Genomic DNA, 12,850 nt, shown 5'->3' on the forward strand with positions numbered 1-12,850 from the left:
TCCTCGAGTGCAGCAGTTGGTTCCTAGCAATGGTCTTCTTCCTCCCGGCGCCCAGGCTATAAATAGACTGTTATTTTCTCTCTTCCCTCTCTCTCTCTCTCTCTCTCTCTCTCTCTCTCTCTCTCTCTCTCTCTCTCTCTCTCTCTCTCTCTCTCTCTCTCTCTCTCTCTCTCTCTCTCTCTCTCTCTCTCTCTCTCTCTCTCCTCTCTCTCTCTCTCTCTCTCCCCACACCTCCATCTATTAGATCTATACTGGACAGCTGCTTCTGACAGCAAAAGCATGGCAAACACTGTTCCTAGATCAGCTCTTATGGTAAAAGGAGAGTGGGCTCACATCTGTACCTTTTCTTTCTGGGGTGAATGTGTTCTGGAGTCAGTTCTGGCTTAGAGGAGGAGATGAGAGGGAACTATATGCTAGGGAGAATCTGTTCTGGAGTCAGTACTGGCTAAGAGGAGGAGATGAGAGGGAACTATATGCTAGGGAGAATCTGTTCTGGAGTCAGTACTGGCTAAGAGGAGGAGATGAGAGTTCTAGTTCTTCAGTGGAGCAAAGACCAGCTGGAGTCTATTAGCTAGTCAGTGGCATCATCCCATTGTTTTATACATTACAATACACACACGCTCACACAGACACACGAGATCTGGTACTAATCACTCACACAAAGGAGCCAAAACGGTTTAGCTCCTCTCACGGTCACCCACAGTAACAGACCGCTCCGTTCAGCTCCATCACGGTAACAGACCGCTCCGTTCAGCTCCACCACGGTAACAGACCGCTCCGTTCAGCTCCACCACGGTAACAGACCGCTCCGTTCAGCTCCATCACGGTATCAGACCGCTCCACCACAGTAACAGACCGCTCCGTTCAGCTCCATCACGGTAACAGACCGCTCCGTTCAGCTCCATCACGGTAACAGACCGCTCCATCACTTTAACAGACTGCTCCGTTCAGCTCCATCACGGTAACAGACCGCTCCGTTCAGCTCCACCACGGTAACAGACCGCTCCGTTCAGCTCCACCACGGTAACAGACCGCTCCGTTCAGCTCCACCACGGTAACATACCGCTCCGTTCAGCTCCACCACGGTAACAGACCGCTCCGTTCAGCTCCATCACGGTAACAGACCGCTCCGTTCAGCTCCATCACGGTAACAGACCGCTCCATCACGGTAACAGACCGCTCCGTTCAGCTCCATCACGGTAACAGACCGCTCCGTTCAGCTCCATCACGGTAACAGACCGCTCCATCACGGTAACAGACCGCTCCGTTCAGCTCCATCACGGTAACAGACCGCTCCGTTCAGCTCCATCACGGTAACAGACCGCTCCATCACGGTAACAGACCGCTCCGTTCAGCTCCATCACGGTAACAGACCGCTCCGTTCAGCACAACCACGGTAACAGACCGCTCCGTTCCGCTCCACCACGGTAACAGACCGCTCCGTTCAGCTCCATCACGGTAATAGACCGCTCCGTTCAGCTCCATCACGGTAACAGACCGCTCCGTTCAGCTCCATCACGGTAACAGACCGCTCCGTTCAGCTCCATCACGGTAACAGACTGCTCCATCACGGTAACAGACCGCTCCGTTCCAGCTCCATCACGGTAACAGACCGCTCCGTTCAGCTCCATCACGGTAACAGACCGCTCCGTTCAGCTCCACCACGGTAACAGACCGCTCCGTTCAGCTCTCCATGGTAACAGACCGCTCCATCACAGTAACAGACCGCTCCGTTCAGCTCCACCACGGTAACAGACCGCTCCGTTCAGCTCCATCATGGTAACAGACTGCTCCGTTCAGCTCCACCACGGTAACAGACCGCTCCGTTCAGCTCCATCATGGTAACAGACCGCTCCGTTCAGTTCCATCACGGTAACAGACCGCTCCGTTCAGCTCCATCACGGTAACAGACCGCTCCATCACGGTAACAGACCGCTCCGTTCAGCTCCATCACGGTAACAGACCGCTCCGTTCAGCTCCACCACGGTAACAGACCGCTCCGTTCAGCTCCACCACGGTAACAGACCGCTCCGTTCAGCTCCACCACGGTAACAGACCGCTCCGTTCAGCTCCACCACGGTAACAGACCGCTCCGTTCAGCTCCATCACGGTAACAGACCGCTCCGTTCAGCTCAATCACGGTAACAGACCGCTCCGTTCAGCTCCATCACGGTAACAGACCGCTCCGTTCAGCTCCACCACGGTAACAGACCGCTCCACCACAGTAACAGACCGCTCCGTTCAGCTCCATCACGGTAACAGACCGCTCCGTTCAGCTCCACCACAGTAACAGACCGCTCCGTTCAGCTCCATCACGGTAACAGACCGCTCCGTTCAGCTCCACCACGGTAACAGACCGCTCCATCACGGTAACAGACCGCTCCGTTCAGCTCCATCACGGTAACAGACCGCTCCGTTCAGCTCCACCACGGTAACAGACCGCTCCGTTCAGCTCCATCACGGTAACAGACCGCTCCGTTCAGCTCCATCACGGTAACAGACCGCTCCGTTCAGCTCCACCACGGTAACAGACCGCTCCATCACAGTAACAGACCGCTCCGTTCAGCTCCATCACGGTAACAGACCGCTCCGTTCAGCTCCATCACGGTAACAGACTGCTCCATCACGGTAACAGACCGCTCCGTTCAGCTCCATCACGGTAACAGACCGCTCCGTTCAGCTCCATCACGGTAACAGACCGCTCCGTTCAGCTCCATCACGGTAACAGACCGCTCCGTTCAGCTCCACCACGGTAACAGACCGCTCCATCACAGTAACAGACCGCTCCGTTCAGCTCCACCACGGTAACAGACAGCTCCATCACGGTAACAGACCGCTCCGTTCAGCTCCACCACGGTAACAGACCGCTCCATCACAGTAACAGACCGCTCCGTTCAGCTCCACCACGGTAACAGACTGCTCCACCACGGTAACAGACCGCTCCGTTCAGCTCCACCACGGTAACAGACCGCTCCGTTCAGCTCCACCACGGTAACAGACTGCTCCATCACGGTAACAGACCGCTCCGTTCAGCTCCACCACGGTAACAGACTGCTCCATCACGGTAACAGACCACTCCGTTCAGCTCCACCACGGTAACAGACAGCTCCGTTCAGCTCCACCACGGTAACAGACTGCTCCGTTCAGCTCCATCACTGTAACAGGTAACCATGGATGCCATACCAACCCCCCCAACAACTGAACCTTCCAGACTAAATCGACTTCCCTTTCCCCAACAGCCATAATGAGCCTTTATTGTCCCTATACTGAGAGACCTGTGCAGCCATCCTCTCTACTCTACACAGTAGCAATTAACACATTCCAGAGCTCTTGCTGCAGCGACACACACGCTTCCTGGTATTAGGTCAGAGTGGTGGCTGTTCCCAGCCTGGCAGCCATCACTGCTATGTGAGGTGATGTACGGAGAACACATTGAAGAGGATGGGGTGGGGGGGGGGGTGTAGTGAGGGGTGGGGGGGTTGTGTGTAGTGAGGGGGTGGGGGGGCTTGGGTTGTGTGTAGTGAAGGGGGGAAGGGGTTGTGTTCAGTAGGGGTGGGGGGTAGGGTTGTGTGTAGTGAAGGGGGCGAAGGGGTTGTGTTCAGTAGGGGGGGGGGTCGGGTTGTGTGTAGTGAAGGGGGTGTTGTGTGTAGTGAGGTCAGGTGTTGTTTTGTCTACTGAGTGAAGAGGTGGCTTGCGTTGAGGGATTGGGTGTGTATTGACTAGTGAGAAGATTGTGATGGTTCTATTTGTTTCTTTGTGTGTGTGTGTGTGTGTGTGTGTGTGTGTGTGTGTGTGTGTGTGTGTGTGTGTGTGTGTGTGTGTGTGTGTGTGTGTGTGTGTGTGTGTGTGTGTGTGTGTGTGTGTGTGTGTGTGTGTGTGTGTGTGTGTGTGGTCACAGCCTTCTGGGGTCTGCATGGTGTGTCATGAAAATATCCATGTTGATGAAAACAAAACACATGAAGTTGTGTAACGCCAACGTTGTGCATTCCAATAAAAATTCCTCCTTGGCCCTTAAAGAGCTGAGTTAAGGTACTTTCAGAGGCCTCTTAAACCTGTTCACACATCTGCCACCTTCTCAGGGCTCTGTTGTGGCAGATGTGGCGGGGGTTTGACGATGCCATCTTGTTTGACCAGATGTGGCGGGGGCAGCCATCTTGTTTGACCAGATGTGGCGGGGGCAGCCATCTTGTTTGACCAGATGTGGCGGGGGCAGCCATCTTGTTTGACCAGATGTGGCGGGGGCAGCCATCTTGTTTGACCAGATGTGGCGGGGGCAGCCATCTTGTTTGACCAGATGTGGCGGGGGCAGCCATCTTGTTTGACCAGATGTGGTGGGATGTGGCGGCAGCCATCTTGTTTGACCAGATGTTTGACCAGATGTGGGGGGGCAGCCATCTTGTTTGACCAGATGTGGTCTTGGGATGTGGCGGCAGCCATCTTGTTTGACCAGATGTGGTGGGGGCAGCCATCTTGTTTGACCAGATGTGGTGGGGGGCAGCCATCTTGTTTGACCAGATGTGGTGGGCGGCAGCCATCTTGTTTGACCAGATGTGGTGGGCGGCAGCCATCTTGTTTGACCAGATGTGGTGGGGGCAGCCATCTTGTTTGACCAGATGTGGTGGGGGCAGCCATCTTGTTTGACCAGATGTGGTGGACCAGATGTGGCGGGGGCAGCCATCTTGTTTGACCAGAGAGTTTAGAGACATTTCAGGAATCGTACTCGATGTGTTTTCAACAATCCGCACTGAGGAAGGCTATATGAGGAGTCTACAAGACCCTGAATCCACAAAAACAAAAGGACACCTCTGTATTTCAATACAAACATCTCCCCCTCCTACTCATGACTTTCAAAGAAACATTCAAAGGAGAAAGTCTCAGAAATATTTATTATTCATGGAAAGCTCATCAAATTTGAAATAGTCCTACATTATTTCCCAAGAATATGGTGATTAAAATAATGTATAATGTATGCATGCCACATTGATATCCATAATGAACACAGAGGCATGGCTCCCTGGCAGAGGATGATGGTGTTGGTGATGAAGAGTTTAGAGTTCGACAAACATGAATGTGGCCTATTTAATGAGCAGAGCCGAGCGGGTCCTCAGTTGCTACATTAACCAGTCTTTACAGAGGGGAGCTGGGGTAACTGGAGGCCAACAACGTGTACTGATAAGACTCAGGACATTACAGGCCTTCAACAGGAGAACAGGCTGCTGCACAGACTGGAGAGGGGAGGGAGAGGAGCGAGAGGGGGAGGGAGAGAGGGAGGGAGAAAGGGAGGGCATGGGTAGAGTGAAGGACTGAGGGAGGGAGGGGAGTGAATTGAATTGAGTGAGGGAGAGGGGGTGGGAGTGGGTAGAGTGAGGGATAGGAGAGAGGGAGGGAGGGAAGAAAGAGAGTGAATTGAATTGAGTGAGGGAGGGAGAGGAGAGGAGAGAGGGAGGGAGTGGGTAGAGTAGAGAGGGAGAGGAGAGAGATTGAATTGAGTGAGGGAGGGAAGTGTGTGTAGAGTGAGGGATAGAAGAGAGATTGAATTGAGTGAGGGAGAGGAGAGCAGGAGGGAGTGGGTAGAGTGAGGGAGAGAAGAGAGAAAGGGAGGGAGAGGGAGCTGGGATAGGGTAGAGAGAGGCAGGGTGAAGATAAAGAGTGGGGGATGGGAGAGAGAGGCACAGCCAGAGAGGGGAGGGGTGGGAGAGAGAGAGAGAGCACAGCCAGAGAGGGGGAGGGTGGGAGAGAGAGAGAGAGAGCACAGCCAGAGAGGGGGAGGACAAGGCAGCTAGAGATAAACAGAGTGAGAGAGTGAGAGATGGAGGGAAACAGAGCCAGCGATAATCAGGGAATGCAAGAGTGAGTGAGAGAGAGAGCGCCAGAGAGAGAGAGAGTGAGAACACGAATGATAGAGGGAGAGAGAGTGGGGGAGGGGTGGGCAAGATAACTAGCAATAAACAGAGAGGGGTGGGGTTAAGGGAGGGGGGCAAGAGAGCTAATGATAGACAGAGAGAAATTAATATAACTATAGATGAACAGAGAAGGGTAGAGAGAGGGAAGAGAGGCAAATATCTAGAGATGAAAAGAGAGGGGGAGAGAGGCAAAGAGCTAGAGATGAACAGAGAGAGAGGGGGAAGAGAGGCAAAGAGCTAGAGATGAAAAGAGAGAGGGGGAAGAGAGGCAAAGAGCTAGAGATGAACAGAGAGAGAGGGGTAAGAGAGGCAAAGAGCTAGAGATGAAAAGAGAGAGGGGGAAGAGAGAGGCATAGAGCTAGAGATGAACAGAGAGAGGGGAAGAGAGAGGCATAGAGCTAGAGATGAACAGAGAGAGAGGGGGAAGAGAGAGGCATAGAGCTAGAGATGAAAAGAGAGAGAGGGGGAAGAGAGAGGCATAGAGCTAGAGATGAAAAGAGAGAGAGGGGGAAGAGAGAGGCATAGAGCTAGAGATGAACAGAGAGAGAGGGGGAAGAGAGAGGCATAGAGCTAGAGATGAACAGGGAGAGGGGGAAGAGAGAGGCATAGAGCTAGAGATGAACAGAGAGGGGAGGAGAGGCATAGAGCTAGAGATGTATAGAGAGAGGGGGAAGAGAGGCATAGAGCTAGAGATGAACAGAGAGAGGGGGGAAGAGAGGCATAGAGCTAGAGATGTATAGAGAGAGAGGGGGAAGAGAGAGGCATAGAGCTAGAGATGAACAGAGAGAGAGGGGGAAGAGAGAGGCATAGAGCTAGAGATGTATAGAGAGAGAGGGGGAAGAGAGAGGCATAGAGCTAGAGATGAACAGAGAGAGGGGGGAAGAGAGAGGCATAGAGCTAGAGATGTATAGAGAGAGAGGGGGAAGAGAGAGGCATAGAGCTAGAGATGAACAGAGAGAGGGGGAGGCATAGAGCTAGAGATGAACAGAGAGAGGGGGAAGGGAGAGGCATAGAGCTAGAGATGGAGAGAGGGGGAAGAGAGAGGCATAGAGCTAGAGATGAACAGAGAGAGAGGGGGAAGAGAGAGGCATAGAGCTAGAGATGTATAGAGAGAGAGGGGGAAGAGAGAGGCATAGAGCTAGAGATGAACAGAGAGAGGGGGAAGAGAGGCATAGAGCTAGAGATGAACAGAGAGAGGGGGAGGCATAGAGCTAGAGATGAACAGAGAGAGGGGGAGGCATAGAGCTAGAGATGAACAGAGAGAGGGGGAAGGGAGAGGCATAGAGCTAGAGATGGAGAGAGGGGGAAGAGAGAGGCATAGAGCTAGAGATGAACAGAGAGAGAGGGGGAAGAGAGAGGCATAGAGCTAGAGATGTATAGAGAGAGAGGCGGAAGAGAGAGGCATAGAGCTAGAGATGAACGGAGAGAGGGGGAAGAGAGGCATAGAGCTAGAGATGTATAGAGAGAGAGGGGGAAGAGAGAGGCATAGAGCTAGAGATGTATAGAGAGAGAGGGGGAAGAGAGAGGCATAGAGCTAGAGATGAACAGAGAGAGGGGGAAGAGAGAGGCATAGAGCTAGAGATGAACAGAGAGAGGGGGAAGAGAGGCATAGAGCTAGAGATGAACAGAGAGAGGGGGAAGGGAGAGGCATAGAGCTAGAGATGGAGAGAGGGGGAAGAGAGAGGCATAGAGCTAGAGATGGAGAGAGGGGGAAGAGAGAGGCATAGAGCTAGAGATGAACAGAGAGAGGGGGAAGCGAGAGGCATGGAGCTAGAGATTAATAGAGAGAGGGGGAAGAGAGAGGCATAGAGCTAGAGATGAACAGAGAGAGGGGGAAGAGAGGCATAGAGCTAGAGATGTATAGAGAGAGAGGGGGAAGAGAGAGGCATAGAGCTAGAGATGAACAGAGAGAGAGGGGGAAGAGAGAGGCATAGAGCTAGAGATGAACAGAGAGAGGGGGAAGCGAGAGGCATGGAGCTAGAGATTAATAGAGAGAGGGGGAAGAGAGGCATAGAGCTAGAGATGAACAGAGAGAGGGGGAAGAGAGGTAGAGCTAGAGATGAACAGAGAGAGAGGGAAGAGAGAGAGGGGGAAGAGAGAGAGGGGGAAGAGCTATAGATAAACAGAGAGAGGGGGAAGAGAGAGAGGGAAGAGAGAGGAATAGAGCTATAGATAAACAGAGAGAGGGGAAGAGAGAGAGGGAAGGGAGACGAATAGAGCTATAGATAAACAGAGAGAGGGGGAAGAGCTATAGATAAACACAGAGAGGAATAGAGCTATAGATAAACACAGAGAGGGAGAAGAGAGAGGGGGAAGAGAGAGAGAGGGAGAAGAGAGAGGGGGAAGAGAGAGAGAGGGAAGAGAGGAATAGAGCTAGAGATGAAAAGAGAAAGAGAGGAATATAACTATAGATAAACAGAGAGAGGGAGGAGAGAGAGAGGGAAGAGAGGAATAGAGCTAGAGATGAAAAGAGAAAGAGAGGAATATAACTATAGATAAACAGAGAGAGGGGGGAGAGGGAGAGAGAGAGAGAGGGAAGAGAGAGGGGAAGAGAGAGGGGGAAGAGAGAGAGAGAGAGGAGAGAGGAATAGAGCTAGAGATTAAAAGAGAGAGAGAGGAATATAACTATAGATAAACAGAGAGAAAGAGAGAGGCTCCCCTCGGTCCATCTGGGAAGGCAAATTAATTAATCAAGCTGCTTCATTACTGTCCTGCCATTATTATTAGGATAAAGAGGGTCATCTCCTCAAAAACTACGGCGGTGGATAATTCATTACCACACCGTGCAGGGAAGGAATCAGGTCTTCAATGACTGAAAGCAGCTCCATTCTCTACCTCGGGCTGTTCTCTCTGCCTGGGGGACACGTGTGATTGAAATGCATTATTTATTTGAATGGGTCACTGTTTTTTTATGAGGTTTGGTAAGAGTTTGTGTGGAGGAGCGTGTGTGTGTGTGTGTGTATACATGTGCCTAACAGTCACATGATGGGGGACGTGTTTTGTAGGCACAGGTGTATGGCTGTAGGATTTCATCACACAACACAGCACGTCAAAACGAGTGCGATGGAGAGAGTAGAGATGTGTGCGAGAGGACAGTGTTGTGGGCAGTGTGTTTGTACATGCAACCGGAGGCAAATGAATCACAATCCGGTATCCTACTCCATCAAAATGCTAATGTAGGAAATTGTAGACATTTTCATATATTTGCAGGGAAGCTGGTGCAGGTTGAAAGGGGAGGTGTTTTATCATACAAGGTGCAGTGGGGTGTGATGCAGCATTTGCATATCTAATAGAACGGGACATTTCAAAATAAAGAGCAGTGTTGAGATGCAACTGTACATGTTATTATAGATAGATTACTTAGAAAGACAGGGCATGCACAGCCTAAGAGGCCTACAAATATTTCTGTATGGCTCCGTATGGCTCCGTATGGCTCTGTATGGTCCTGTATGGTCCTGTATGGTCCTGTATGGTCCCGTATGGCTCTGTATGGTCCCGTATGGCTCTGTATGGTCCCGTATGGCTCCGTATGGTCCCGTATGGTTCCGTATGGCTCCGTATGGTTTTGTATGGCTCCGTATGGCTCCGTATGGTCCCGTATGGCTCCGTATGGTTTCGTATGGTCCCGTATGGTCCCGTATGGTCCCGTATGGTCCCGTATGGCTCCGTATGGTCCCGTATGGCTCCGTATGGTCCCGTATGGTCCCGTATGGTCCCGTATGGTCCCGTATGGCTCCGTATGGTCCCGTATGGCTCCGTATGGTCTCGTATGGCTCCGTATGGTCCCGTATGGTCTCGTATGGCTCCGTATGGTCCCGTATGGTCTCGTATGGTCCCATATGGTCCCGTATGGTGTCGTATGGCCCGTATGGTCTCGTATGGTCCCGTATGGCTCTGTATGGTCCCGTATGGCTCCGTATGGTCCCGTATGGTTCCGGCTCCGTATGGCTCCGTATGGTTTCGTATGGCTCCGTATGGTCTCGTATGGTTTCGTATGGTCCCGTATGGTCCCGTATGGTCCCGTATGGCTCCGTATGGTCCCGTATGGCTCCGTATGGTCCCGTATGGTCCCGGATGGTCCCGGATGGCTCCGTATGGTCCCGTATGGTCCCGTATGGTCCCGTATGGTCCCGTATGGCTCCGTATGGTCCCGTATGGTCCCGTATGGCTCTGTATGGTCCCGTATGGTCCCGTATGGCTCCGTATGTTCTCGTATGGCTCTGTATGGCTCCGTATGGCTCCTTATGGTCCCGTATGGTCCCGTATGGTCCCGTATGGCTCAGTATGGCTCCGTATGGCCCCGTATGGTCTCGTATGGCCCCCAGTTGGTAGAGCATGAATCATTATTATATTAACGTGGAACTGACACAGTTTTAGCAACAATGAATTCTTGTTAAAATATGTTCATATACGCCTCCAGTAAGAATATGATGCCTGCTTCTAAATGGACTGATAAGCACATAGATATGATCATTTTCAGATGTTCCCACTTCATTAGCATTTGTGAAAATGCTACAGTAATATATAGAGGGAAAACATCTGTGCATTTGAACAATTAACACTGCAGTAAATAAAACCTATTGTCCAGACGACACAGACTGGAGCACCATAGCCAATCAGTGATACAGTAGGCCTTTATGCAAATAAGCCATTTGCCACACAGGCCTGCTGCCATCATTCACTTTGAACTGGACTGTATGTTTACAGGCAGTAGGGCCTGCCATCATTCACTTTGAACTGGACTGTGTGTTTACAGACAGTAGGGCCTGCCATAATTCACTTTGAACTAGACTGTGTGTTTACAGACAGTAGGGCCTGACATCATTCACTTTGAACTGGACTGTGTGTTTACAGACAGTAGGGCCTGCCATAATTCACTTTGAACTAGACTGTGTGTTTACAGACAGTAGGGCCTGACATCATTCACTTTGAACTGGACTGTGTGTTTACAGACAGTAGGGCCTGCCATCATTCACTTTGAACTGGACTGTGTGTTTACAGACAGTAGGGCCTGCCATCATTCACTTTGAACTGGACTGTGTGTTTACAGACAGTAGGGCCTGCCATCATTCACTTTGAACTGGACTGTGTGTTTACAGACAGTAGGGCCTGCCATCATTCACTTTGAACTGGACTGTGTGTTTACAGACAGTAGGGCCTGACATCATTCACTTTGAACTGGACTGTGTGTTTACAGACAGTAGGGCCTGACATCATTCACTTTGAACTGGACTGTGTGTTTACAGGCAGTAGGGCCTGTCATCATTCACTTTGAACTGGACTGTGTGTTTACAGACAGTAGGGCCTGCCATCATTCACTTTGAACTGGACTGTGTGTTTACAGGCAGTAGGGCCTGTCATCATTCACTTTGAACTGGACTGTGTGTTTACAGACAGTAGGGCCTGCCATCATTCACTTTGAACTAGACTGTGTGTTTACAGGCAGTAGCAACAGCGTGACTTTGGATCATTAGAAAGCATTCGCCAAAATCCGCGAGTCTTCTTACATTTGGGAACTTTACAGTCCAATTGATCAAACAACCATGAAGTTGTGAAAAGGGTCAATAGTCGGAAGAGTTGCAGAGTCAATAAAAATTAAACCGTTATTAATTAGATGCTTTTTCCATGAATTAGTCTATTTTCTCTGTCACCATATAGTCTATCTACTAGAAACTATTGGACAATATGGACACAGATATATAACAAATAAATACTATATATGAATATATTTTTTGTAAAGTTCACGTATTCATTACCAAAGTTATCAACATAGATTATCTGTTAATTACCCAAATTACTGATGATTCTGGTAACTTTGGTAAATTACCGGTAGTTTTGCAACACTACACATACCAATCCACAGACACCAGCCACCCACAGACACCAGCCACCCACAGACACCAGCCACCCACAGACACCAGGCACCCACAGACACCAGCCACCCACAGACACCAGCCACCCACAGACACCAGCCACCCACAGACTCCAGCCACCCACAGACACCAGCCACCCACAGACACCAGCCACCCACAGACACCAGCCACCCACAGACACCAGGCACCCACAGACACCAGACACCCACAGACACCAGCCACCCACAGACACCAGCCACCCACAGACACCCTTACCTAGACTGGTGGGTTTGATGAGCTCGTCCAGCATATCGTAGAAGGGCAGCCTCTGCAGCTTGACGTCTGGGTGCACCGGATGCAGGGTGGCCGAGGTGGGCAGGTGGTGCGCCAGCCCGCTGAGCTCGTGCTTGCCAGGCCCCAGCAACGAGATGGGCAGCAGGGCAGCCGGCGAGGGTACTCCCCCGTGCCCGTGACCCTCATACGCCAGCTGGCTGAGGCCGGCGGTGCCCCCTCCTCCCGAGGCAGGGTAGTGTGGTCCGGGCAGGACCAGCTCTGAGGGAGAGCCCATCTTGGTGGGGAAGCGTCTGCAGTACAGCTCCTTGATCTTCATCTGCACGGCAGGGCTGCAGCCGGCTTTCAGGAGATGCAAGGCCATGGTTAACAGCTCATGTTTTCGCCCGTGTTTGTTGCGGCCCGCGTAACCTAGCAGAACCTGCAGCTCTGAAACGCGCAGGCTCATCACCATTTGCTGTGGAGGAGAGACAGAGAGAGAGAGTGTTGAGTTAGGCTAAATGAAACGAGTCTACAAAACTCTTGAAGTACTCCTTGCTTAAACCAACAAAGGTGCGAGGAGACACCTGGTCGGCGTAGCGTGAAACATGGACAACAGTGTTGGAGTAGTCTAATGATCAGTTGCCTCACACAGAAGAGCTTTAACTATCATTGCCAGTTTGTGAAGATCTACCCACTAGAAGAATCCATGAAGGGAACGCAATGCGCCATTATTCCATCACGCAAGAAGATATACATTACACCTAAAAGCCCAGTTAACTTTAATATACTGTAGAAGTATAGACAACATCAATTTAACTTCTT

General features: G+C 51.2%; 1 pseudogene; it reads right to left on the reverse strand.

Moving 5' to 3' along the window:
• Positions 1-12,500, reverse strand: part of LOC124019828 — a 50,853-nt pseudogene extending 38,353 nt beyond the window's left edge.
• Positions 12,501-12,850: the final 350 nt, after the last annotated feature.

This window comes from Oncorhynchus gorbuscha, unplaced genomic scaffold (genome assembly GCF_021184085.1).
Source record: "Oncorhynchus gorbuscha isolate QuinsamMale2020 ecotype Even-year unplaced genomic scaffold, OgorEven_v1.0 Un_scaffold_692, whole genome shotgun sequence".
Classification (NCBI taxonomy): Eukaryota; Metazoa; Chordata; class Actinopteri; order Salmoniformes; family Salmonidae; genus Oncorhynchus; species Oncorhynchus gorbuscha.